This window comes from Lissotriton vulgaris, chromosome 8 (genome assembly GCF_964263255.1).
Source record: "Lissotriton vulgaris chromosome 8, aLisVul1.2, whole genome shotgun sequence".
NCBI lineage: Eukaryota > Metazoa > Chordata > Amphibia > Caudata > Salamandridae > Lissotriton > Lissotriton vulgaris.
The window spans coordinates 1,365,863,928-1,365,870,941 of NC_141696.1; the positions used below are offsets into that span (position 1 = coordinate 1,365,863,928).

The window sequence follows — 7,014 nt, forward strand, 5'->3', positions numbered from 1 at the left end:
CCTGAACTACTAAGCCGTGTGAATACCGCTATATCCCATGCGCTTGAGTTCCTGTCTAAAAAACTGGATCATGTCAGCATGGAATCAACATTAAAGCAACTAGCGTCTCGTAATTACCTTGCCTTCAGGTCTCCGCCTACCTTTTATCGCTAGTCAAGCCCTCTAACACTTCATTACTCCACCGTCCTGCATCCTAGTGTCCGCTCGCTGGTAAACTCTCTAAACTCTGTAACCAATGAAATAATGTGACAATCCCCTCTAAACGCCTGAACTTCACATAGCCTCTTATAGGTGACCATTCTGGTTAGATATTTTAATTTGTCCTTTCTTGTACCACTGAGGCACATTCTTATTGACACAAATGGATATACTATAGAGCTGAGAATGAGGATCTTAGCTCTGCAGTATCCCCCCTTGGGATCCATTTAAAAGTGTGCTTATACTGTCTTTAACAGTGTGTGACAGTTAGGAGTAAGATACAAATATATAGGGGTGCATATGAATCAGGCTTCCTGGACGGGGATTAGCGCAAAGGGCTGAATTTGAATTGTATTTTTTTATCTGAAAATACGGAGAAAAAGAGAAGTTGAAATGGTTTGCAAATAGAATAACTCAAACAAGAGAATCATTAGCTATTTACCCTGAAAGGAAATTAGTGATAGCAAATCATTTAAGATGTAATGGTGTCCATAAAACAGCAGTTATATGTAGGTGCGTAATGCCTTAGAGAATGAAGGAGGTTCTTTTAATATGGCGGGGACTGTGTGGCCCCAAACATATTCTACCTAACAGAGTCCTCTTTCAATTTCCTTGTTTTTGGCTGGGAGCCGTGTTGCGATCACGTGACCGGGACCGGGATTTGGGCTCTCTTGAAGACACGCATTACACTATATAACAACGGTAATGGCGGTCAATCCTTATTGGCGGTGGACTGACATGAGGACTTCATCCTGCGTGTCTCTTGTGACTAGTAAGTTAACAGAGAGGTGTGCGTAGGCACAGAGTTTGACAATCTCAGTGCGGGGAAACTGGCTGAGAGTCGGGCTGCGCCCGATTTGTGTGTCTGTGGTAGCACCACTGTTCCACCCCCTTTTTTCTTTGAACAATTATGGACTTTGGGGAGGAATATACTAGGCATAACACTTTTTTGCAAGCAGGCAGTGGAACTATTTACACTTAGAGATACAAAAAACGGAGGGCGTTTGGTAAAAGATATGGCAGCTATCATCATGCTTGCACAACCATTATGTGTGTTTTGTATTCCACAATGTGAAGGCGAGAGCACAGTCCCACTTAAGTCCCTGGTTCAGAGAAATTCTTGTGAACTTGTGTGAGTATAAAAGGAAAACATCACGAACATTTGAGAGATTGATGGTATACATTGGAGGCAAGTGTATAGTATGTAGGATGATGAAATAATCGGATGTGACTTGGGAGTGTGGCTGCCACAGGTGGGTGGGATAGAGGCTCAGTCACTCCTGTGCTCTGGGCCTTTTACTGAGAGACTGGCTGTTTTTAAATTGATGGGTTGAAGATAAATGTCTGATCTTAGATAGGAGGAACACACAGACATAGGTGTACATAAACCTGAGCGGTTTTATGTTTTCTCTTCCCCCCTTTTTTTCATTTTTATAGGAATTAGTTCCCTCTCCGAAATTCTGCAGAGTATAAAAAATTGCATATTACCTACAGACTGAATAAAAAGGTAAAACACCCGAGTTGGGTGAAGAACATCAACTAGGGACCAACACCCTGATGAATGCCAGCACGACACTTGTGGGGGCATAACATTGGCAGAAACATGTTGGTAATGGCAGTGGGGCTATAGGGACCTCCCCTTTATACCCCTAAGTGTATTTTTAATCCTACCAGGGGTTCACAGAGAGAAAAAAAGAATTTATGATGACCCTTAGATTGTTTTAGGTAGATGTACTGCACTGTTTGGCCCCGTTTCACAGGGGACTAAACCTCCCCTTCTTTTGTCTTGAGTTGTATCACGTTTTTGTACATGTCTTCTGTGTGTTCTATCACATTTTCCTTCCTTTGTCTACCCTCTCCACTGTTCTTCGTAAACAAAAAAACACATTGCGCTCCATCCAGAGTGTTGATCTGCACCTGGATGTATGATGTGGCCCTATGATGAAGCATGACACTGCAAAGTGTGTGAGGGCAGTATTAAGGCATTTGTTGTCTTCCCTTTGTTTTTCCTGGGTCAGAGTAGATATGAGATTTACCTTTCCTATGTGGATAACTAAATGACTTGTAGCTCCAGCCAATCTTGGACTATTGCTTTTAGTTGAGTGAGATTTAATTTATAGAGGGGGAGTCAGAGAAGTCTTAGTCCCTTCTCTCTCCTTTAGTATGTTTTCACTCATTCGATCCTATCATTGCTTATCCAGAGCCACTGTGCTTATTGGTAAATAGCCCAGGACATTTGACACAAGCGGGTACTCCCGTCCACACTGAAACAATCACTTTGTCTGTAAGGAAGTATGAATCAACGGTGAATTGAGGGCTCTAAATAGAATTCATCAACCTCCAGCCTTTCTTGCCAACACAAACTTGGTTGTGGGCCTGCTGGTTGCCTAACCAGGCTTCCCAATGCATAATGAGTGGTGTATCGTTATTCAGCCCCTTTCAGCCATTTGTTCAATTTTTTTCCCGACCCCTTAGGCCATTGCTTGACGAAAGTGCCATTCATATTTTGGGTCAGCCCACAGGAGAGCTTCTTTATCACTTTGTACTTACATTGGCAATTGGGTGTGGCTGCTTAAAGAGTGCTTCCCGATGCAATCCTGGATGGTGAAGCGTACACAACCTGCAATAATGGAATGGTGAGTACAGTAACCTGGTATGCTTGTTCTTGTGGGAGTTAGATGGTTTACATAAGTTGGTATCCAGCTTCCTTATTGTTAAAAAATACCATGCCAGTCCACCAAGAGAAAGGGGAATGGAATGAGGAGAGAGAGAATACCAGTTGGTGATCATTTTAGGACTGTTCAGCCTTGTTTTGTACATGTGATCATTCTTAATCACTGATATTGTGCTGTTGGTGCTTCAGCTTCAATGCCCTTTTCTAGTTCAGCTAAATATGGAAAAGAAGTAGTTGGCTAATGCTAATTATTTCTTTGCAATCCTTTTCTAAATTATTTCAAACCAGTTGCCCGCCCTCATATTATCTTGTCCTTCTTCCCTACAGATGGTTTAATGCATGTGGTAGAATTCTTGGACAGTATTACGGAACTTGCATAAGTGTTAATAAAAAAACATTGCTTGTTTTCAGTTTAATTAGTACACACATACACCTTCTAATTTCCTGTTTTACATAATATCCTTTACTTTAAATTATGATTGTTTGCTATCTTTCCTTTTAACATATGTTAAAATCAAACAACCTTGATTACAACCTGATTACAACCTTTTTAACCTGGTAATTCTTGTCCACCAACACCATTAAAATTCTAAGGGTACCAGAATATCCATTTGTCTCTGCACTTGTAATAGTCTATTTCCTTAGCACTGCAAAAGCTAAAACTTAATATTTTACTGTGCTTTAACTCTTTGTGTTAATTTTGCATACAGGTCTTTTCAGAAGATATGGTCTGCACCCCATAGTCCTGATTAATCCCAAGGTAAATGTTTTTCTTTGCAGTATACTTGCTTCTTACTATACCTTCATGATCAGATGGCTTGCTGCTTTGTTAATGTTCTTTTCTGTTTTTGTTTTTTTTGCAAGTCACCATTGAGCATTGAGCAAAGGCCTGGACTGGAGATTTCCAGTTGAAAACAAGTGGCTGAAACTCAAGACACACGATGCTACTACTGTGATCAGTATCTCAAATAACAGGTGATGAGTCAGCAGATGGATGAGATGTATATGGTAAACCACGCCCAAGTTGTCCAACACTCTCGCGAGATGTCAAAGACTTGTGAGACTCATCTTGTGTTTTTTAAATCAGATTCTGCAGGTGTGTGTTTCAAGCCGGGCACATCCAATCAGAAGGTTTCACACACATTATCCTGCTTCACTACTCACATGTGCCAGGTCCCAGGGCCCCATTAAAGCTGGACATTAATGATAGCACACCCCGAGGACCCAGCCTACTGGGTTCTTAGTGTTGAATTAGCATACCAATACAGCTGCATGGATGTGCCCGCCAGGCTCCTATGACCATCAACTTGTTCTCTGGACAATAACCTTTCCAGTGTATGAGATAATAAAGGCGTTCCCTGGCTCTTTTGGAATAATAGATAGCATTTACCATATGCTCTGGATTGTATTGGATTGAATTGAATTGGTAGAGGTGGAGAAGAGAGGAAGGTTCCTTTAACAACTAGTTTGATCAATGAAACATTGGATGAAGGGTGAAGACGATTATGTGGTTCAAGTTGAGCACTGACTAACTTTTTCAAAATTTTAGCTGGCGTGGAAAAACAAAAATGGGCAAAAAATTGGGCAAGATTTCAGGTGTGGCATTGACTTTCTTCAACAGTGATTTTACTAGAGCCAACATCCAGTTATCAGGCACAGAAGCCAGCCTTAAAGACTGACTTAAAATGAAGTTGGGCATCGGGTTGATGACCCCCCCAATCGATTTCTTGACCCCTTCCATGCTCATGACGGAACGGTTCCGTCATGAGAGTCGGCTGAGCTGTGCTCATGACGGAACCGTTCCGTCATCAGCCCGTTGGCTCATTAGAACCTTCAGCACAGCCGAAAATTTGCGCCGCGCTGAAGGGGTTAAATACTGATGAGGGACAAGAATCAATGGGTGAACCTGATTTACAGAGCATTATAGCATGCAAGATTGTTCCAGTATGTTAGCTTGAACTCTGAATGTGAGTCATAGGGAGACAACCCTTCTAAATATTCTGTGTTCACTATGGAAACTCTTGAGTCCTAAGTGTAGGGTCATACTCAAATTTTCAAATGGCTCCCAATAAGCACCTGTAAAGCCTTCATGCACTCCCCTGCTATAAGCAAGTTGAACTATGGTAAAACCATCTATGTTGGGATCAACAGAAGGCTGCAGACTATTGAGAACTCAGCAGCTACAATCGCCCTCAACCGCCCACTCCACACTCACATCACATCACCCCTGAAGGAGCTCCACAGGCTCCCAGTTCACAAATGAGCACAATTCAAACTCCTCAACCAACTTCATGTCTTCTGTTCACAAACACTTGGGTATGACAATGCAGTGGGATGATGGGCGGGATACATTGGTTTATGGGAGTTGGTTTTTCAGTTCAATTTGTTGATCAGAGGAGCACAGGAAGTGGGTGTAGTTATGTTTGATTTTTCAACAGCAAGGTGGTGTGGACGCGAGGTTAGCACATACATAAGGGAGGCACTAAAAGCAGTTGGAGCTTGATTTATTGTTTAAAGTGAGCATGAAGCGTTTGTAGTAACATATGCAAGGTGAGCGTGTGGTTGTTATTTTGTTTTTGGTTAATTTAGACGGGCGGGGAGCACGAAGTAAGCATTTTTTGGTAACATCGTTTTCTCTAAAGTTTATTTGGAGGTATTGCATGGGGTTAAGATGTGGTCCCAACACATGTTGAAATTGATGTATAGAACATATGGGGGACACTATTTGGCATTCTTTTATTAATTGCAAGGTCCCGATTATTAATGCATGGGTTAAGTTTATTTGGTATTTGCTTAATGTAACATCGATTATGTCACATGTTTTAGAAGAGTAAAAATTATTAAGCGTGGTTTTCTCCAAATTTGTAGTTACCCCAGAAGAAGGACTAAAGTAGCCCGAATTGCATTGGGTTGATATGATGAAGATTACTAAGGAGTAAAGTGATTTCTGGCATGCTTTAGACAAAGGCCTGGAAGACATAGCTTCAGCATGAGAAGAAAAGTGAAATCATGATGCCTTTCATGTGGATGATGAAACGAATGAAAATATTATGTATTAAATTGATAATGAAACGAAAATGGCGTCTGTGTGGACATCTTTTGAATTAAGCTGTGCGTCTGGTATAAATGCAGAACTGTGCTCACAACTTGACGAGTTCTATCTGAAGCACATGCAGCTCTATCTGAAGCACATGCATATGTTTTGCACCCTTTAAATGTAGCAAACAAGATGCTAGGATACATTTTGAGTATCACAGATCTGTCTCTGGATTTGTTGTGGTTGCACTGCCTGCTTCAAACTGGAGTTTAGTTTTAGAAGTGAGAGTACAAGACAATTACCATAGTATACTCCCCAAATAGACGCTTCGCCTGTCTGTGAAGGCGCAACGTTTGGGGGCTAAAAGGAACAAACTGGTGGAACACTGAGGCCCAGGAGACCGCAGGGCCAACACCGCTGCTGAGACTCCGCCCCCCTTTCACCGGGGCTTACAAAAACTACTCGCGCCTCCCGCTCCGCAGGAGATGCTTTGCCTGTCTGTGAAGGCGCAACGTTTGGGGGCTAAAAGGAACAATCTGGTGGAACACTGAGGCCCAGGAGACTGCAGGGCCAACACCGCTGCTGAGACTCTGCCCCCATTTCACCGGGGATGTGAAGGCGCAACGTTTGGGGGCGAAAAGGAACAAACTGGTGGAACACTGAGGCCCAGGAGACCACAGGGCCAACACCGCTGCTGAGACTCCGCCCCCCTTTCACCGGGGCTTACAAAAACTACTCGCGCCTCCCGCTCCGCAGGAGATGCTTTGCCTGTCTGTGAAGGCGCAACGTTTGGGGGCTAAAAGGAACAAACTGGTGGAACACTGAGGCCCAGGAGACTGCAGGGCCAACACCGCTGCTGAGACTCTGCCCCCATTTCACCGGGGCTTACAAAAACTACTTGCGCCTCCCGCTCCGTGGGAGACGCTTCGTCTGTTTGTGAAGGCACAACGTTTGGGGGCTAAAAGGAACAAACTGGTAGAACACTGAGGCCCAGGAGACCGCAGGGCCAACACCGCTGCTGAGACTCCGCCCCCCTTTCATCGGGGCTTACAAAAACTACTTGCGCCTCCCGCTCCGTGGGAGACGCTTCGCCTGTCTGTGAAGG

The 7,014-nt window shown here is 43.4% G+C and overlaps 1 long non-coding RNA gene across 1 annotated transcript; it reads left to right on the forward strand.

The window, feature by feature from the left end:
• Positions 1-901: 901 nt before the first annotated feature.
• On the forward strand, positions 902-5,849 carry LOC147698749 (uncharacterized). The gene is made up of 5 exons (XR_015299224.1): positions 902-970; positions 2,674-2,834; positions 3,583-3,632; positions 3,737-3,847; positions 5,741-5,849. It is a non-coding gene; the product is annotated as an uncharacterized LOC147698749 (long non-coding RNA).
• Positions 5,850-7,014: the final 1,165 nt, after the last annotated feature.